General features: G+C 45.6%; 1 long non-coding RNA gene across 2 annotated transcripts in view; it reads left to right on the forward strand.

Moving 5' to 3' along the window:
- LOC139278286 (uncharacterized) overlaps nt 1–21,125 on the forward strand; it is a 111,920-nt gene that overhangs the window by 9,743 nt on the left and 81,052 nt on the right. The window lies entirely within an intron of this gene.

Below are 21,125 nucleotides of genomic sequence, written 5' to 3' on the forward strand. Positions count from 1 at the left end.
TTTGCAGGTTTAACAGGCTTTGCAGCTAGCCTGCATACTCGTTGGAGGTGTCTCATTGTTCCACAGCCCTTGCAAACGTACTCTTTGAATCGGCATGAATGGAAACAATGATCACCCTCGCAGCGCCAACAAGGTGTTAATGGCCTTGCATTCATCACCCTTGATGGTGGACTCTGAGTCATCTGCGGATGTGCAGCTGCAGATATGTGCGACCTGCCCTGTATGTTATGATTCAAAAACAACATCACTTGATTCACAGTACTTGTAGCAGCACTTGTGTGCTGAGAGATTTGCTTCATATTGTCACTGGTGGCAATGAATGCCTGGGCTATCACTATGGCATTACTCAAGGTTGGGGTCTCTACAGTCAAAAGTTTGTGAAGTATAGTTTCGTGGCCAATGCCAAGTACGAAAAAGTCTCTGAGCATGTGCTCCAAATGTCCTTCAAATTCGCAATGTCCTGCAAGGCCACTTCTTGGCCTTCAGACCTTTTGTAGGTGTAGAACTGGTACCTCGCCATCAGAACGCTTTCTTTCAGGTTCAAATGTTCTCGGACCAGTGTGCATAAATCATCATACGATTTCTCTGTGGGTTTCGCTGGAGTGAGCAGATTCTTCATGAGGCCATACGTTGGTGCCCCAAAGACGGTGAGGAGGATCGCCCTTCGTTTGGCAGCGCTCTCTTCCCCATCTCGATCGTTGGCCACGAAGTATTGGTCGAATCGCTCCACAAAAGTTTCCCAATCATCTCCCTCCGAAAATTTCTCCAGGATGCCCACTGTTTTCTGCATCTTTGGGTTCATTATCTGTATCTCGTCGCCAGTTGTCGTGTATGGAGAAAGAGTCAGACTGAACACTGTGAGCTCGAAGTAAAGTGTGACCGTAGTCTTTTATTGCAGGTCTCCAGAGTGCCTCTCCAATTGTGAAGCCTCCTTAAATATCGTGCTCCCAAGGGATTATGGGATTCCTTGGGACTCCAGATGATGAGCCCTCTGGTAGCTGTACAGAGTAAATACAAGTCCACATATATAACACAAGAGATACCAGAAAGTTTCAGCAAATGTAGAATGGGGTTGAACCAAAATAAACTGTAGAGAATGGAGCATAAGCAATGGGGGGTGGAGGTGGGGGGGGAAGAATTTGTACAGATTGGATATATTAGACACACTGAACACAAGGGAGCACATGTGTAAATTATAAAAAAGATGGAAGTAATTCACAATAAGATTTAACTGCAACACAAACAGAAAATGCTGGAAACACTCAGCAGGCCAGACAACATCTGCAAGGAGAACAGCAAGTTGATGTTTCAGGTGTGGACATTACAAAGAGAACTGGAGGATATTACAGATGATTAACTTTTTAAAAAGCAATGGAACAAAGAGAAGGGACACACACAGACATGCCACACAAAAATAGAATGACCTGCTAAGTGGGAAACAGGGGATGATTAAATGGCAGAAATGATATTAGAATGAGAAAATAGGAGGCAGCATGGGAAAAATCAAATAAATTAAAGACAGTTACAAGACACAGTGAACAGATGAATAGCTGAGGAAGCAGTTTAAAATGGAAGTACAAAAATCTTGCAAAGCGGAAGGAGCCTGGGAGAAGGCTGACACCAAGGGTTAGAAATTCGGGTTTTAGCGATTTCGCCCGTTTTTGGGCGATAATCGCGGCAGAATTTTTTAAATTTACCACCAGGATACCATCGTCGCCGCACCTAGCAAAATTCACCAAATGATAGCGATAGCGATAAATCCAGCATTGCACAACTGAATGTGTGCGCCGGAGCCCGAAATTTGCGATCTAAAAAAAAAGGACCTTCTGCGCATGCGCAAATTTTTTTTTCTCCGTTTTTTTTCTGGACATTTTTTTTCTTCTTCCCCTGCTTCTGATCACCTGTCAGAGAATGCCCGTGCATGCGCTGTATATCCAGGGCTGAATCAGACATTTCAGATAGCAGGCATGATGGAAGAAGGAGGTGGGAGCAGGCAGAGAACGAAAAAATTCAGTAATGAGACGAACGAGGCCCTTATCACAGTTGTGGAGAGGAGATGGGGGGGTTTAAATAGGAGGGGTGCAAGTAAATCCCTCCCAGCGGTTCTTAGACGTCTTTGGACCAGCATTTCTAAGGAGGTATCTTTCGTGGACGACATCAGAAGGACCCACACCCAATGCCACAAGAGGTTCAATGACCATTGCAGAGTAAGTAATATTTTTATTGATGCACTCCTTGATTACTTAAATTATAAATCTGACAAATGTTGGTATAGGCAAGCTTAGTGTTGCACCTTCTTTGCCATGAATGGTCGTTACACATTCTTTATGAGATCTTAAAAGATGTTTCTGCACTTCGATATCTTCCTCATGAAGCATGTGCAACTTCCAGGGCCATTAAACAGAGGACTGTATTAAATGCACACAGTATGGTATAAGTGCTTTGGTGGCTATCTGTGTGTGCCACAAGAGCAGAAGCGCTTCTGGTAATCATTCCCCTTGTCATCTTTGCAGGGAAAGATGTCCCACAACCGCCGGGAGCAGCGACGGACAGGCGGCAGCCCACCCAGAACCATGCCTCTGACAGACATCGAGGAAAGAGTGGCTGGTCTGATCGGTGCCTCAGGGAGGGCAACTACCCATGGAAGTGCACAAATCATAGTACAATTTCTCTGTGGTTTTCGCTGGAGCAAGCAGATTTTTCATCTGGCCATACGTTGATGCCCCGCAAATGGTGAGGAGAATCTCCCTTCGTTTGGCTGCGTTCGCTTCTCCTTCCAGCTCGTTGGCCACGAAGTATTGGTCGAGTCGCTCCACAAAGGTTTCCTAATCATCTCTCTCCGAAAATTTCTCCAGGATGCCCACTGTTCTCTGCATCGTTGAGTTTGTCATCTGTATCTCATCGCCAGTTATATATGAATAAAGAGTCTGACCAGATACTGTGAGCTCAAAGTAAAGTGTGACCTTAGTCTTTTATTACAGTTCTCCAGAGTGCCTCTCCAGCCTTTGAGGCCTCCTTAAGTAAGATGCTCCCAAGGGATTGTGGGATCCCTTGGGACTCCAGGGGATGAGCCCTCTGGTGATTACGCAAGGTATTTACAGGTTTACATATATAATAGGTACATAAAAAGGAAAATATTAGCAAAAGTAAATGTGGGTCCCCTACAGGCTGAAACAGGAAAAATTATAATGCGGAATAAGGAAATGGCAGAGAAATTTAAAAAATACTTTGTGTCTGCCTTCACGGAAGAAGATACGAAAAACCTTCCAGAAATAGTGGAGAACCAAGGGTCTAGCGAGAATGAAGAACTAAAAGTAATTAGTACAGATGCAGCATTGAGAATCCGGAACCCTTGGGACCAAGGCCGTTCTGGATTCCGGGCTTTTCTGGACTTTCGATCATCTTTCTGACGTCACAAATCCAGAAACACCTGAGCTCAGGTTCGGGTATTACCGGAGTTCGGAATGTCAGAAAGGGGGGCGGGGGGATGGGGGTGTCACCGCCGAGGAGCTGTTCGGGTGGTACAAGAGGAAAATCAGCCTACAGTCAGAGAAAGGAGGCAGCATTATTTCTGACTGCTTTCAATAAAACAAAAGAGGCAAAAAAATCCTTCCTTCAGCTGGTTGTGCCCTCCCCTTTTCGACTCAACATCGCGTTCAACAATTTGAGACCATAACCTCTGCCCATATTTTGCTCCTTTTCTTAACCCCCCCGCCAATCTTATGTAATTTTTTTCTCTCTCTTTCCCATAGCAGCTGGTAATTATTTTGCCATTCATGTCCCATCTAGACTAACCTTTTTCTAACTTATGCCATTACCATCTCAAGTTGGGCCATCGTCCCTTTTGTCACTTTAATCTCTCCTGTCTTCCACCCTATCACAGTCCTTGAAGGGGCTAGATTTGACACTTTTGTGCTTAACGCCCAAAAATGTGCGTTATTTCCAGCGTGGGTGGTAAAAAAGAGTTTTCAGATTGCCGGCTTCTCGCCCATTCTCAAAGTACCTAGTCTACATTTTTTAAAATGGGCATTACCGCGAGCGATATGAAATGGGCGGAAGCGTTAAATCTCGTTGATCTTCTGCCGTAAAGTGTCGCCGTCCTTAGCAACAGCATGGCAACATTCGATTCCCGCGATTCAGGAGGTCAAGGGTCATCATGACATGCGCAGAAGAGGAGACAGAGAGAGTGTGAGCTGAGAGGGACTGAAACGTGTCTGGGTGTGGTGTGGCTGCTTTGGGAGGAAGGAGGGCACTTCACAGCAAATAAGGAAACAAAAATTAGCTGTTACCAGCCACATATTTGCCCGAATTTGGCCTATAATGGAGGGAGAGGAGGAGGCATCACAGCACGCTGTGGAGACTGATGCTGGAGAGAGCAGTGAGGTGGGAGAGGAGTACGTTGGAGGGCGCAAAAGAGCCAGGAGGTTCTCGGACGAGGCAAATGCCTCCCTCCTGCAGGAGGTCGAGTTACGCTGGGGTGATTTGACTCAGGGAGGGCGTGGGATGTCCACCCCAAAGGCCTACCAGAAGATATGGACCGAGATAGCAGAGGTGGTCTCGTCGGCGACCAACGAGGTTCATGAGGGCAACCAATGCCGCAAACGATGGAACGACCTTGTGGGATCCGTAAGAGTAAGTATTACATTTATTTACATGTACTTATGCATTTATATAATTTGATTTGTAACAGTCATGAGTGACTATCAGCAGATGTGAAGTCTTTCACTTTTACCGGGAATGTCTTTAGGTAAAGAATGATAATTATCATAATAATCATGATTACATCTGTCGGTTATGTGTTGTATCAGTCTCTGTGACAGTACCTAGCAATGATATCACGCAATGATCTCATGCCATGTCGTCCTGTCACCTTTTACAGAAGAAGCTATCGACGATGAGGTCCATGCAGAAGCGAACGGGTGTGGGGCCACCAGTCCCCCGTGACATCACTGAGATGGAGGAGCGGGTGCTTGCACTCATGGGGAAGCACACCTGGACACAGAAGCATCTGCAGACCCTGAAGTGATGCCACGTGAGTAAAGCTTACACCATTGGGTGATGTAAAGTCAATAGATGCCACACCCACTCATATCTGAACAATCATATGATAGATGATTTCTAAAATTGCGTTGGAAATAATGTTGGCCTAATGAAAATCATTGCAATGCAAATGTGTTGATGGTCATGAAATATGATGTCTGCGATGATTTTGAGAATGGTGGTGCTTTTGTCGTGCATATGCTGTGTGTAGCGCTGGACTTACCTTGTAACCCTAGCACCCCCTTCTCCTCTAATAATCTAATTTGTGTTTTGCAGCTCAGCCAGCAGCGCGGCCCCAGGCAAGACCACAAAGGCCAAAAGGCGGGGGCGCGGGGCCCGACTCTCCGGACGATCCTACATCTGCTGCTGAGGAGCTCCGATTCTTGCCCGTTAATCCGCTGGGTCTGTTCTCCACGGATGAGAGCATGGACTTCAAGGAACCTGCATCGCCACGCTCCAGAAGCCATTCCACCCCAAGGCCATCTAGTGGTCCTCTGGTCATTCCCGCCTCTACTCTGGAGGTTCCGGCTCCAAGCATCTCGTCACAGGGCAGCCCATTTGCCCCCAGGACGGCGCCGACCCCGTGGAGGCCTCGTGGACGCGACAGGTCTGTTCCACGAGCGCCACATGAGAGTGGAGAGATGGTACAGTTGTCCAGCAGGACTGTAGACATTAGTGACCAGCCCATCGAAGCACTGGGGGGCATATCCCGACAGCTGGCCATCATGACTGAGTACATTCCGCGGATGGCGGAGGCCCTAGATGTGATAGCCAGGAACACTGCTGGCACAGGTCTCCCAGTGGTCCCAGAGCACAGCACTCCACCCCTAGGTTCCACACCACCACTGCGAACGACAGATGAGAGCAAGGATCAAGATCCTGCTTCTGCATCAGAAAATGTTGCCCCCTCAGCATCCCCGCTCCTGTACCCATGCAGGATATTCTTAAAGATGTCAGAGAAAGCGCTCTCACACAGGATGTGAGCCTCATCGAAGGTGCCCAGACATTTGGCATTCACTGCCAGTATTATCTGGTTGTGGTCAACAACTAGTTGGACCTTCAGGGAGTGAAATCCTTTTCTGTTACGAAAATGCTCTGGGTCCTGAGAAGGTGGCTGCATGATGATGTGAGTGCACTGTATAGCTCCCTGCACCCTGGGGAACTTAGCAATGTTGTAGAATGCTCCAGCCCTGTCTGTCTGAGCCTCTGTGGTCATGGGGAAGCTGATAAACGTCCATCCTTCCCGCGTACAGGGCCTCCGTGACCTGTCTGATGCAGCGATGGGTTGCATGGTGAGACAGAGGGCAAATCTCGACTGTAGAGGCCCGAAAGGAACCGGATGCGTAGAAAGACAGTGCCGCGGTGACCTTGGCCTCGACCTCGACCGACACTGATGTCCATGTGACCCGATGAACTCACATATTTCATTGATCACCACCTTGTGGAAGCGCAGTCTCCGAAGGCAGTGCGGTCGGAGACGTCGAGGTAAACCTCTTTTCCCTGTACGTGCGGGGTGTGTGTGGTCTGGCCCTCCTCCTCATTCTCGCACGTCTTAAATTGGGGACATAATGATGTGCATCAGACATTGAGCCATCTGCACTCTGCAGTATCTGCGTATTAATCGATGCAGGCTGAGAAATGGCTGGCCCCATTGCAATGAAAGTATAACAGTGATTGATCAGAAGCAATAATTTCCTCACTAAAATACACCTAGAGTAAACCCCCAATAATCCAGAGTCTGAAAATATGTCTGTTGAGATGGTCACTTCACCTGAGAAGAACTCCAGAGTCAATGCAAACCCCTCCGAAGTTGAAGCAGCCTTTTGAATGAAGCAATCTGCGATTTAAAAAATGGCAGCCACACCGCTGGCTTTAGTTCAGAACAGTTCCACTTTTTCTGGGCGGTTTTTTGGGCGAGAGATATTGTGGGCGATATGTGTGCGAGGTGGTGAAAGTGACGGTGGCCGATCTCCTGGGCGTTAGTTTCGCCAAATGTGGTCTTTACGACAAAAAAAAAAATGGGCGGGCGGTATTATTGAATCTCGGCATTAATTCTGTGTGGAAAGTAACGCCGGGCGATATTAAGGCCATTGATAGAAACAGAGAAACATAGAAAATAGGTGCAGGAGTAGGCCATTCAGCCCTTCTAGCCTGCACCGCCATTCAATGAGTTCATGGCTGAACATGCAACTTCAGTACCCCCTTCCTGCTTTCTCGCCATAACCCTTGATCCCCCGAGTAGTAAGGACTTCATCTAACTCCCTTTTGAATATATTTAGTGAATTGGCCTCAACTACTTTCTGTGGTAGAGAATTCCACAGGTTCACCACTCTCTGGGTGAAGAAGTTTCTCCTCATCTCGGTCCTAAATGGCTTACCCCTTATCCTCAGACTGTGACCCCTGGTTCTGGACTTCCCCAACATTGGGAACATTCTTTCTGCATCTAACCTGTCTAAACCCGTCAGAATTTTAAACGTTTCTATGAGATCCCCTCTCATTCTTCTGAACTCCAGTGAATACAAGCCCAGTTGATCCAATCTTTCTTGATAGGTCAGTCCCGCCATCCCGGGAATCAGTCTGGTGAACCTTCGCTGCACTCCCTCAATAGCAAGAATGTCCTTCCTCAAGTTAGGAGACCAAAACTGTACACAATACTCCAGGTGTGGCCTCACCAAGGCCCTGTACAACTGTAGCAACACCTCCCTGCCCCTGTATTCAAATCCCCTCGCTATGAAGGCCAACATGCCATTTGCTTTCTTAACCGCCTGCTGTACCTGCATGCCAACCTTCAATGACTGATGTACCATGACACCCAGGTCTCGTTGCACCTTCCCTTTTCCTAATCTGTCACCATTCAGATAATAGTCTGTCTCTCTGTTTTTACCACCAAAGTGGATAACCTCACATTTATCCACATTATACTTCATCTGCCATGCATTTGCCCACTCACCTAACCTATCCAAGTCACTCTGCAGCCTAATGGCATCCTCCTCGCAGCTCACACTGCCACCCAACTTAGTATCATCTGCAAATTTGGAGATACTGCATTTAATCCCCTCGTCTAAATCATTAATGTACAATGTAAACAGCTGGGGCCCCAGCACAGAACCTTGCGGCACTCCACTAGTCACTGCCTGCCATTCTGAAAAGTACCCGTTTACTCCTACTCTTTGCTTCCTGTCTGACAACCAGTTCTCAATCCACATCAGCACACTACCCCCAATCCCATGTGCTTTAACTTTGCACATTAATCTCTTGTGTGGGACCTTGTCGAAAGCCTTCTGAAAGTCCAAATATACCACATCAACTGGTTCTCCTTTGTCCACTTTACTGGAAACATCCTCAAAAAATTCCAGAAGATTTGTCAAGCATGATTTCCCTTTCACAAATCCATGCTGACTTGGACCTATCATGTCACCATTTTCCAGATGCACTGCTATGACATCCTTAATAATTGATTCCATCATTTTACCCACTACTGAGGTCAGGCTGACCGGTCTATAATTCCCTGTTTTCTCTCTCCCTCCTTTTTTAAAAAGTGGGGTTACATTGGCTACCCTCCACTCCATAGGAACTGATCCAGAGTCAATGGAATGTTGGAAAATGACTGTCAATGCATCCGCTATTTCCAAGGCCACCTCCTTAAGTACTCTAGGATGCAATCCATCAGGCCCTGGGGATTTATCGGCCTTCAATCCCATCAATTTCCCCAAAACAATTTCCCGACTAATAAAGATTTCCCTCAGTTCCCCCTCCTTACTAGACCCTCTGACCCCTTTTATATCCGGAAGGTTGTTTGTATCCTCCTTAGTGAATACCGAACCAAAGTACTTGTTCAATTGGTCCGCCATTTCTTTGTTCCCCGTTATGACTTCCCCTGATTCTGACTGCAGTGGACCTACGTTTGTCTTCACCAACCTTTTTCTCTTTACATACCTATAGAAACTTTTGCAATCCGCCTTAATGTTCCCTGCAAGCTTCTTCTCGTACTCCATTTTCCCTGTCCTAATCAAACCCTTTGTCCTCCTCTGCTGAGTTCTAAATTTCTCCCAGTCCCCAGGTTCGCTGCTATTTCTGGCCAATTTGTATGCCACTTCCTTGGCTTTAATACTATCCCTGATTTCCCTAGATAGCCACGGTTGAGCCACCTTCCCCTTTTTATTTTTACGCCAGACAGGAATGTACAATTGTTGTACTTCATCCATGCGGTCTCTAAATGTCTGCCATTGCCCATCCACAGTCAACCCCCTAAGTATCATTCGCCAATCTATCCTAGCCAATTCACGCCTCATACCTTCAAAGTTACCCTTCTTTAAGTTCTGGACCATGGTCTCTGAAATTACTGTTTCATTCTCCATCCTAATGCAGAATTCCACCATATTATGGTCACTCTTCCCCAAGGGGCCTCGCACAATGAGATTGCTAATTAATCCTCTCTCATTACACAACACCCAGTCTAAGATGGCCTCCCCCCTAGTTGGTTCCTCAACATATTGGTCTAGAAAACCATCCCTTATGCACTCCAGGAAATCCTCCTCCACCGTATTGCTTCCAGTTTGGCTAGCCCAATCTATGTGCATATTAAAGTCACCCATTATAACTGCTACACCTTTATTGCATGCACCCCTAATTTCCTGTTTGATGCCCTCCCCAACATCCCTATTACTGTTTGGAGGTCTGTACACAACTCCTACTAACGTTTTTTGCCCTTTGGTGTTCTGCAGCTCTACCCATATAGATTCCACATCATCCAAGCTAATGTCTTTCCTAACTATTGCATTAATCTCCTCTTTAACCAGCAATGCTACCCCACCTCCTTTTCCTTTTATTCTATCCTTCCTGAATGTTGAATACCCCTGAATGTTGAGTTCCCAGCCCTGATCATCCTGGAGCCACGTCTCCGTAATCCCAATCACATCATATTTGTTAACATCTATTTGCACAATTAATTCATCCACCTTATTGCGGATACTCCTTGCATTCAGACACAAAGCCTTCAGGCTTGTTTTATTAACACCCTTTGTCCTTTTAGAATTTTGCTGTACAGTGGCCCTTTTTGTTTTTTGCCTTGGGTTTCTCTGCCCTCCACCTTTCCTCATCTCCTTTCTGTCTTTTGCTTTTGTCTCCTTTTTGTTTCCCTCTGTCTCCCTGCATTGGTTCCCATCCCCCTGCCATATTAGTTTAAATCCTCCCCAACAGCACTAGCAAACACTCCCCCTAGGACATTGGTTCCAGTCCTGCCCAGGTGCAGACCGTCCGGTTTGTACTGGTCCCACCTCCCCCAGAACCGGTCCCAATGCCCCAGGAATTTGAATCCCTCCCTGCTGCACCACTGCTCAAGCCACGTATTCATCTGCGCTATCCTGCGATTCCTACTCTGACTATCACGTGGCACTGGTAGCAATCCCGAGATTACTACTTTTGAGGTCCTACTTTTTAATTTAGCTCCTAGCTCCTTAAATTCGTTTCGTAGGACCTCATCCCTTTTTTTGCCTATGTCGTTGGTACCAATGTGCACCACGACAACTGGCTGTTCTCCCTCCCATTTCAGAATGTCCTGCACCCGCTCCGAGACATCCTTGACCCTTGCACCAGGGAGGCAACATACCATCCTGGAGTTTCGGTTGCGGCCGCAGAAACGCCTATCTATTCCCCTCACAATTGAATCCCCTATCACTATTGCTCTCCCACTCTTTTTCTTGCCCTCCTGTGCAGCAGAGCCAGCCACGGTGCCATGAACTTGGCTGCTGCTGCCCTCCCCTGATGAGTCATTCCCCTCAACAGTACCCAAAGCGGTGTATCTGTTTTGCAGGGGGATGACCACAGGGGACCCCTGCACTACCTTCCTTGCTCTACTCTTCCTGCTGGTCTTCCATTCCCTATCTGGCTGTGGACCCTTTCCCTGCGGTAAGACCAACTCACTACACGTGATACTCACGTCATTCTCAGCATCGTGGATGCTCCAGAGTGAATCCACCCTCAGCTCCAACTCCGCAACGCGGGCCGTCAGGAGCTGGAGGTGGACACACTTCCCGCACACGTAGTCGTCAGGGACACCGGAAGCGTCCCTGAGTTCCCACATGGTACAGGAGGAGCATAACACCCGACCGAGCTCTCCTGCCATGACTTAACCCTTAGATACACTTAAACTGGTAATAACAATGTTAAAAGTTACTGACCAATATAAGAAGAAAAAGAAAAACTACTCACCAATCACCAGCCAATCACTTACCCCCTAGGCTGTGACGTCACCTTTGTTTCTTTGCCTTCTCCCTGTAGCTGCACCGGTACGCCTCTCGCCGACCCCGGACTCGCGCTGCTCCGAGCTCCCGCCTCCTCGACTGACTGCCCGAACTGCTCGACTCCCGCTGGCCTTTATAGGCCTCTCGCCAACCCCGGACTCGCGCTGCTCTGATGATTCCGCCCCAAAAAAGTGGAAGGGCAGTATTATTTTTTCCCGGCATTAAGCACATGGGGAAAGTAACACTCGGTGATAAGTTCCCAAAAAATGCCCGTCAGTTTCCATTTTGTGGCTAAATGGGTGATATCTGGGCGTTATACGTCATTTCAGCGATAAAATGGGCGTTAAGTGGGCGTTAAGCATGCAAAAAAAAGTGGAAAATCTAGCCTCTTTCCTTTTGTTCTTTCCTCCCCTCCCCCTTTCGGTGCTCCTTAAGAATCTGTTCATTTTGAACAGTCGCCAGTTCTCCGAAGTGTCATCGACCTGAAATGTTAACTCTGTTTATCTACAGAAGCTGCCTGACCCGCTGAAATTTCCATCATTTTCTGTTTTTATTTGAGTCACTCCTCTGTCATTCTTACATGCTGTGAATACCTTTACTTATTTTGGCCATTCTTGTTAAATCTCTTCCTGCAACGTGTGGCAGTATTTGGGGTGATGGAGGTTGCACAGACTGCTTCAACCACCTCACTACCTAATGTCTACACCACGCTCTCATGAGGATTCCTTGCTTCAGACCTTAGGAGCTGTTCCTGCTCGGGTTCAATGTTGTCAGTCGTGCTTTTAAACAGTCTGAGCAGCTTACTTTTATGTGAATTGATTGACAATGCCTTGGATCTACTTGTACGAAAGCACAACTCAAAAATGTAACAGTAAAATCCTTGTATGATCTGGACCGGATCCACATATCGTTCACACGTGGATTTCTTCAATTTCTCTGAAGGTAGACTGAATGAACACTTGGTGAGACGAGACTTGTGATGAATTGTTAAGCTACTTTATTTCTCATCCAGTGAACCTACAGACCAGATTCACTTATATTCATCAATACAAATTGTCTTTGCATAATAATATTAAAAATAAGGAACATTACCCCCAATTCAGTGGGTCACCTTAAAACGAATTTTCCAATTTCTCTCTCCAGCATCCCACTTTTCCCACAATCTTTTTCTGCCCAACTGCTTGCAAGACACCCTGTTTCCCAAAAGCCAGTCTGCCTACGTCGGTGTGAGTGTCTCTCTTTATTTTGGGTTGTTCACGCTCAGAAATAGATCAAAAACCCTCCAGCAAAATGGGTGTAAAGTGTTTATTGACTAGTGAGACAAGCTAATGAGTTGCTTATTCTTTGCAGTCTATGAAGAAACAACATCAAAGCTAGCACATTAGCATCTTAACTGCTCACCATCTCAGCCCTCATTTTATCGACTCTTTTCTGTGGCAAAAAGCTCAAAAGATCCTGAGTCACGACACCGTTTATTCCAGCTGATGCATCTGAAAACCTGAGGACACTTCCTGCTGCTGATCCCACTGAGGCAGCTCCGTCTAGACTCATTCCTGCTCTTTACTGTTGTCTCCAGAGATAAATCTGCACCTAGGACAAGGGGACATAACCTTAAAATCAGAGTCAGGCCATTCAGGAGAGAAGTTGGGAAACACTTCTGCACGCAAAGGGTGGTAGAAGTATGTAACTCTTTCCCACAAAAAGCAATAGATGCTAATTCAATTCATAATTTTAAATCTGAGATTAAAAGATTTTGCTAGCCAAGGGTATTAAGGGATGTAGAGTTAAGATACAGATCAGCCATGATTTCATTGAATGGCAGAACAGGTTCGAGGGGCCGAATGGGCTATTCAAAGTCACTAGATTTTCTGGTCATTATCACATTGCTGTTTGTGGGACTCTGTTGTGTGCAAATTGGCTGCCTGGTTCCTACATTACAACAGTGACTACACTTCAAAAGTACTTCATTGTTTGTAAGGTGCTCTGGGACGTCTGTGGTTTTGAAAGGTGCTATATAAATGCAAGTCTTTTTCTTTCTTTCTATTCCTGTTCCTGTGTCCCTTTAACAAGTATTTTAAACACTGCAGCACCACATAATTTTTCTTCCTCCCAGCAGTGAAAGTTCAATGAGGAGCAGTTTCAACACTTCCTAAACCTGGCCCAAATAGATAATGAGGGTTGCCCCAGTAGAATTTGGCCAGTTATTGCCGGTGTTGTGGGCCGATTGAAATTCTACCACCTGTCAATCTGAGGAAACTCCAGCCAGTCTTTATCATGATTCTAAATGTATGATAATTTAATACTTTGTCAAAGTAAAGTCGGAGAGGTGTTTAGTAATACACTTTAGGAATTGAAATTACTTGGGTTCATTGGATCATCTCATTGCTGTCAAATGCAGTGGGAGTTAGACACTCATTATATCATGAGAATTTAAATAAAATACCTTGGCGTGTAACTGTGTGAACAGGTTTTACTGATACTTCAACTAACTGCAAAGAACTGCACACACACACAAAAGTGTTTTTGCGGAGCATGTGAGTGAACATTTTGCCTCAGGTAAAAGGCCGTGGGGATATCACGCGTTACCGTGTTTCCACAGTCTACCTACTTTCCTCCACACTCTTGTTGAAATGGCAGGTGGCAAAGCTTGGAGGGTCCTCTAGTGAAGTAATTACTTTGTAACATGCTCTCAGATGGATTCACCATTGTTCCCACAGACAGTTTCTGCACTTTTTCCTCATTCTTTGATGTGAAAAATATTATCCATTGTTGTACTTTATTCTTGCATTAATACAGCAAATTATTTCTTCTGCAATTGGGGAGGAAGTTGCAGTTTCTCCTGGGTTGTTGGGGAAGAGGTATTTTTGAAACCACTTCCCAATGTTAAACTGAGTCATACAGACAAGAAAGATCCTAAGTTTGATCTCTATAAGTGAGCTGTTTTCAGTTGGGGTGGCATTAGATGTGTTATAATGGACCTCAGTGTGCTATCCAGTGAACTGCGCTGTAAAATGCACATGTGTGGATGTTGGACAGGGACAGGATTGGACTCAATAGTGGTGCATCCTATTGCTAAATAGAATGCTGACGTTCACTGTCTGGGCTTAAATGGGAAGCATGGGCACCTGAGTAAGGTACTCAAGGGTGACCTGTAGAATCAGTGTTGACATATCAAGCTATACACCGATGTATTGATGAAAAGTAAAAGCTAAATTTGTAGCTTTACAATTTTTTTTCATTCCTTCTTTAACAACCAATTACCTCCCATCCTTGTCTGATTTCCTCCCTTTTGAAGGTGATGAGGGTGAAATTAAATTTTGGTGGCGATGCTAAATGGGAAGTAACAGATTGGCTGCTTGTTACGAGTGTAAGCTTGCAGGGAACATTAAGACGGACTGCAAAAGCTTCTATAGATATGTAAAGAGAAAAAGGTTAGTAAAGACAAATGTAGGTCCCCTGCAGTCAGAATCAGGGGAAGTCATAACGGGGAACAAAGAAATGGCAGACCAATTGAACAAGTACTTTGGTTTGGTATTCACTAAGGAGGACACAAACAACCTTCCGGATATAAAAGGGGTCAGAGGGTCTAGCAAGAAGGAGGAACTGAGGGAAATCCTTATTAGTCGGGAAATTGTGTTGGGGAAATTGATGGGATTGAAGGCCGATAAATCCCCAGGGCCTGATGGACTGCATCCCACCACTTAAGGAGGTGGCTTTGGAAATAGCGGATGTATTGACAGTCATTTTCCAACATTCCATAGACTCTGGATCAGTTCTTATCAAGTGGAGGGTAGCCAATGTAACCCTACTTTTAAAAAAATGAGGGAGAGAGAAAACAGGGAATTATAGACCGGTCAGCCTGATATCGGTAGTGGGTAAAATGATGGAATCAATTATTAAGAATGTCATAGCAGCGCATTTGGAAAGAGGTGACATGATAGGTCCAAGTCAGCATGGATTTGTGAAAGGGAAATCATGCTTGACAAATCTTCTGGAATTTTTTGAGGATGTTTCCAGTAGAGTGGACAAGGGAGAACCAGTTGATGTGGTGTATTTGGACTTTCAGAAGGCTTTCGACAAGTCCCACACAAGAGATTAATGTGCAAAGTTAAAGCACATGGGATTGGGGGTAGTGTGCTGACGTGGATTGAGAACTGGTTGGCAGACAGGAAGCAAAGAGTAGGAGTAAATGGGTCCTTTTCAGAATGGCAGGCAGTGACTAGTGGGGTACCGCAAGGTTCTGTGCTGGGGCCCCAGCTGTTTACATTGTACTTTAATGATTTAGATGAGGGGATTAAATGTAGTATCTCCAATTTGCGGATGACACTAAGTTGGGTGGCAGTGTGAGCTGCGAGGAGGATGCTATGAGACTACAGAGTGACTTGGATAGGTTAGGTGAGTGGGCAAATGCATGGCAGATGAAGTATAATGTGGATAAATGTGAGGTTATCCACTTTGGTGGTAAAAACAGAGAGACAGACTATTATCTGAATGGTGACAGATTAGGAAAAGGGGAGGTGCAACGAGACCTGGGTGTCATGGTCCATCAGTCATTGAAGGTTGGCAGGCAGGTACAGCAGGTGGTTAAGAAAGCAAATGGCATGTTGGCCTTCATAGCGAGAGGATTTGAGTACAGGGGCAGGGAGGTGTTACTATAGTTGTACAGGGCCTTGGGTGAGGCCACACCTGGAGTATTGTACAGTTTTGGTCTCCTAACTTGAGGAAGGACATTCTTGCTATTGAGGGAATGCAGCAAAGGTTCACCAGACTGATTCCCGGGATGGCGGGACTGACATATCAAGAACGACTGGATCAACTGGGCTTGTATTCACTGGAGTTCAGAAGAATGAGAGGGGATCTCATAGAAACGTTTAAAATTCTGACGGGTTTAGACAGGTTAGATGCAGGAAGAATGTTCCCAATGTTGGGGAAGTCCAGAACCAGGGGTCACAGTGTAAGGATAAGGGGTAAGCCATTTAGGACCGAGATGAGGAGAAACTTCTTCACCCAGAGAGTGGTGAACCTGTGGAATTCTCTACCACAGAAAGTTGTTGAGGCCAATTCACTAAATATATTCATAAAGGAGTTAGATGTAGTCCTTACTACTAGGGGGATCAAGGGGTATGGCGAGAAAGCAGGAATGGGGTACTGAAGTTGCATGTTCAGCCATGAACTCATTGAATGGCGGTGCAGGCTCGAAGGGCCGAATGGCCTACTCCTGCACCTATTTTCTATGTTTCTATGACCAGCTTGGCCAGCTCTGATGAACGGGCAATATCGTCCGCATGCCCGATTCGAGACTCCCAAAACAAGCGCTCTACTCGAGTTCCGACACGGCAAGCGAGCCACAGGTGGGCAGAGGAAATGCTTCAAGGACACCCTCAAAGCCTCCTTGAAAAAGTGCAACATCCCCACTGACACCTGGGAATCCCTGGCCCAAGACCGCTGAAAGTGAAGGAGAAGCATCCGGGAGGGCGCCGAACACCTCGAGTCTCTTCGCCGGCAGCAAGCAGAGGCCAAGCGCAAACAGCAGAAGGAGCGCATGGCAACCCAAGCACCCCACCTATTCGCCCTTCAACCAACATCTCTTCAACCACCTGTGACAGAGACTGTAGGTCCCACATCGGACTCATCGTTCACCTAAGAACACATTTTTAGTGTGGAAGCAAGTCATCGTCGATTCAGAAGGACTGCCTAAGAAGAAGAAGAACTCAATTTCATTGCTAAGCCTTCAGGAGGACTTTAATCAAAATTCAAAGGCTTTGCTTTATCCACTCTTCCACATTCAACTCTTATAAATATTTCCAAGGTGATTTAATGTCACCTCACTGAGAAACCTACTTATTCCGTGAGTATGAGGTCAATTGTAATGTCCCTACTGCCAACCCAGCAGAGATTGGTCAAATGCTCGCAGACCAGGGTTGAATCAGGAACCTTCCTAGCCTGTCTGGATGTGCGACTCAAGTGCTTGTGAGAGCCCATCAATAACATTTCATATGCATTTTATTTGTAGATTTTTCATCAGGTAAATTCAAAATTAAAGCAGAGACAACCTTAATATTTCTCAACTGAGCCAGCAAATAGTTTTGTTATCCAACTGATGCCCCAAGACATCGCAAAAGCCTTACACACTGGTTGGTTGGTTGACTGATTGATAAGAGTTTAACTATTTTTTAAGATGCATTTAAATTGACCAGCCCAATGGTCAGTGGGTAAATCCATTACACAACATGGTACTAAGCCAAACAGAGCAGGAAGATTACAGGTTTGTTTTCTGGGCGGGGATAGCTTATTTTTTTCTAGTTTTTCTCCAGCTTATTTCAACATATAATGACATTGCTCACAACTTTAGCTCTGATTTTAACCACCGGCGCCTGATGTGCATGAGGTATGCGGCGGTGTTGAAATAGGGGCAGGTGCTTACCTCCGTCTTTGCTCTGCACTATTGCCCACTGCCAATTTAACGCCCGGGTTTTGGGAGGTGTGAGAGGCGCTCGACGTAGGCAGGCAAGGGCCTCAAATATTCAAAAGTCAGGTTCCACTGACATCATTCGGACCCCGACATGATGTTAACCCCAGGCTGCGTGAGTCACACACAGCGCCGCATGTGCCAGGCAAAACTGACAGCAGATATATCCAGGGCCAGAAGAGGCCCAGCAAAATAAGTTTTCTTTCAAGCTTTACTGGATTCCTTGCAGGTCAGGAGAAGCAGGAGTGCTCCTCCGGGTCTCACAAGGTAACCTTGGGCCTCCCCTGCCCCAGGCTTTTCCCCTCTCCTGATCCCCTATTGACTCCTACTCGACAACTTAGCTTAGTGCTGGGGCCATGTGAGTTTGTCGCTCACCCTGTCCATCCTACACCACACACATGCTCCGAGTTAAAATCGAAGCTTTTGACTCCACTGAACCCTAACCCTGCTCGCATCCCTTATCTATTGTACTCATGTTGCAACTGCTATTCCGTTTTGTTTTGTTTCTATTTGTTGCAAAATTTTGTGGGCATGTGGGTTGAAAAAAATCACCACTTCCCCTGTGATGCAATGTCTTCAGTGCGAGCTTGCTGCATTTAGCTTCCAACTGCTCCAAACACATTTGATGTTGGATAATTTACATATCATGCTTCACTGATTAAAAGCAACAGTACATTATTTCAAAAACATCCACAAACTCACTTAGTGGATAAGCACGAACATAGTTGAGCACAACTATAGACCGAATAACATTTGTACAAGACATGGGAGGAGGTGGGGGGGAATTTTCAACCTGTGCCCAAAATGGGCGGAAAGTGGGTGGGGCGATCGCACCGCTCACCTAGTGATGTTGACGTGAGACACAAACCCTTTTCAGGCTCATGCCTCCTTTAAATTTGATGGGCAAGCCGTCAGCACGAATCGTACTAGTAATTGGACAGCTCGCGTAGTGGGGGAGGGATTTTTGGCAGGCCTGATGCGCTTGCTGGTGGCCTGTACCACTTACAGGGAAGGTGCAGTGCTCAGTGAGGAACTAATATGTAGCTGGTTTCTGCATACCTGAAGGCAGAAAATGTCCACTCCGATAGGGCCCAGATTCTTTGACAATACCCTGGAGGCTTCAGTGGAGGAAGTAAGGAGGAGGAGGAATGTCTTATTTCTAGCAGATGCGAGATGAGTACCCCACCACACTGCCAGGGAAGAATAGTCGTAGGTGGCTGACCATGTCAATGCCCATGTTTAGACCCTCAGATCTGGAAGCAATGTAGAAAGAAGTTCAATGACCTGAGCCTGATTGCTAAGGACAGTCTTGTTGTCATTGTCAGCATAGCCCTGCAGCATTTTACTGTAACAACATCAATGAAAAGACCCCACCCCACCGCCCCCACTTCACTTTCATCTCAGGAGGAGCGACCCTCTTCCTGCTGCCATTTCCAAACTCTGTCAATACTCATTATTAATACCTTTTCTTGCACACAACTGATGCTTCTTCACAGTACCAGGCAAACTATTCTATCTTCACACACAAATGTTCAGAACTCTTCAGCACATCACTCAGCAGCATACTCCCTTTCCTCTTGCAGAACAAACTAGCGCACAATGACGGAGAGGATTCACATAGTGGGAGGGACTCCATCCTTTCAGGTGCTCTCACCGGCTGAAGAGGCCGCTAGGGATACCATGGGTAGAGGAAGTGTGCAACCTGTTGCAGAGGGTGAGGCAAGAGGTAGGATGCCTCAAGGCTTGGCCCTGCAAACATCCACTTCTCATCATTTTACTGTCCCCCTCACTGAGTCTACGTCACAGTCTGGTGATTCATTGAGCAAACAGCCTTTTGGAATGCTATACCACTGAATTACATATAACCCACAGCAGATACTGATCATTCGACCCAACTGGTCTATGCCGGTGTTGATTCTCCACATGAGCCTTCTCCCACTCGAATGATCTCTTCCCACATCGCCCCACATCCCTCTATTCCTTTCTCCCACATTTATGCACCAAGCTTCCCCTTAAATGTGTCAATGCTATTTGCTTCAACCACTCAATATTCTCCTCTTTTGGGGGGGAAATTGGCCAGCCTTGCGCACGTTTTTTTGTGATAGTTCACCTTTTTTGCCGGTAAAAGGTACTTACCTAAATTGGCCAAAGTTAACGAACGGCGGTTTTGAAATATCGCCGAAAAGTGAAACGATGACGTGCAACGCCAAAAAAAAATGCATCACTTAAAATTGGCCATTTGCAGAACCCATACTCAGGCATTTGCTGCATTGAAACCCCAGAAACAGCGGTAGGTATGAAGACCTACAAAAAATGTAAGTTGAAGTTTTTATTTTTTAATTCTTTTTCAGCGTATTGGTTAAATGTTTAGTGAATGTTTTCATATTTTTAATTTTTTTATTTTTGCAATTTTTATTGTGTTTTCTCCCCTCCCAGGGCCTGTGTTTTTGCCGATGATAGGCCTCGGGCTAAAGTTAGCGAGGACCGCGGTTTCTACCGTGAATCCTCGTGCAATGCCAATTTTTACCTTCGGGCACATTGTTTTGCCAATTTTACCCCCTTAAAGTGTTATTTTTTTGTAAAATAACAGAAAACAATGATATCGCCAAAACCTGAATTTTTAGCCCTTTATGTTTTATTATCAGATAGTTTAGCAAAGCTTCTGGTATAGTTCTCTGAACTAATGGAGCTCTCTTTTTGAAGATAGGAATTACATTTGCTGTTCGCCATACTTTACTTTATTTTATGTGCTTCATGAATACTTTACAATTGTTTAATATTCTGTGATATTTTCATCTCATATTCCTCATTTTCTTTTCAACCTCCTTTTCTATGTTCATCCTATGTCCTTTTGTTATCCACTCTTTTATTGCTTATGTACTTTTTTTAGATTCAATTTTATCCTCACCTCTTTATTTATCCATATCATCTCATTCTTGGCTAGTTTATTTTTTATTTTTAGTGGAATGTATTTCTAGCAGTCCTTTAAATGTTTCCCACTGTTGTTCCACATCTCTGCCAATATTTTTCACCAGTTTACCTTCCTTAGCTCCATCCACATTCCCTTACAATTACCTTTATTCCATCTATCACTTTGTTTTTTATATCTCTCTCAATCCTTAGCTTAATCCTTACTATATTATGATTGTCATGTATGTAACCACAATGTAACACCACTGTATTACTGTATACACTCAACCTAGATGCACACCTTGACCACAAGGTGTGAACTTGTGGGAGACACTCCTTACCTGATCACTCGGGTATAAAAAGGGAGGTCCCACGCAGGGTCACTGTCTTTGGAGTCCTGAGAATAAAGAGTTCAGTTCACAGAGTGACCTTATAGAAACATAGAAAATAGGTGCAGGAGTAGG

Source organism: Pristiophorus japonicus, chromosome 13 (genome assembly GCF_044704955.1).
Source record: "Pristiophorus japonicus isolate sPriJap1 chromosome 13, sPriJap1.hap1, whole genome shotgun sequence".
In the NCBI taxonomy this organism is placed as follows: Eukaryota; Metazoa; Chordata; class Chondrichthyes; family Pristiophoridae; genus Pristiophorus; species Pristiophorus japonicus.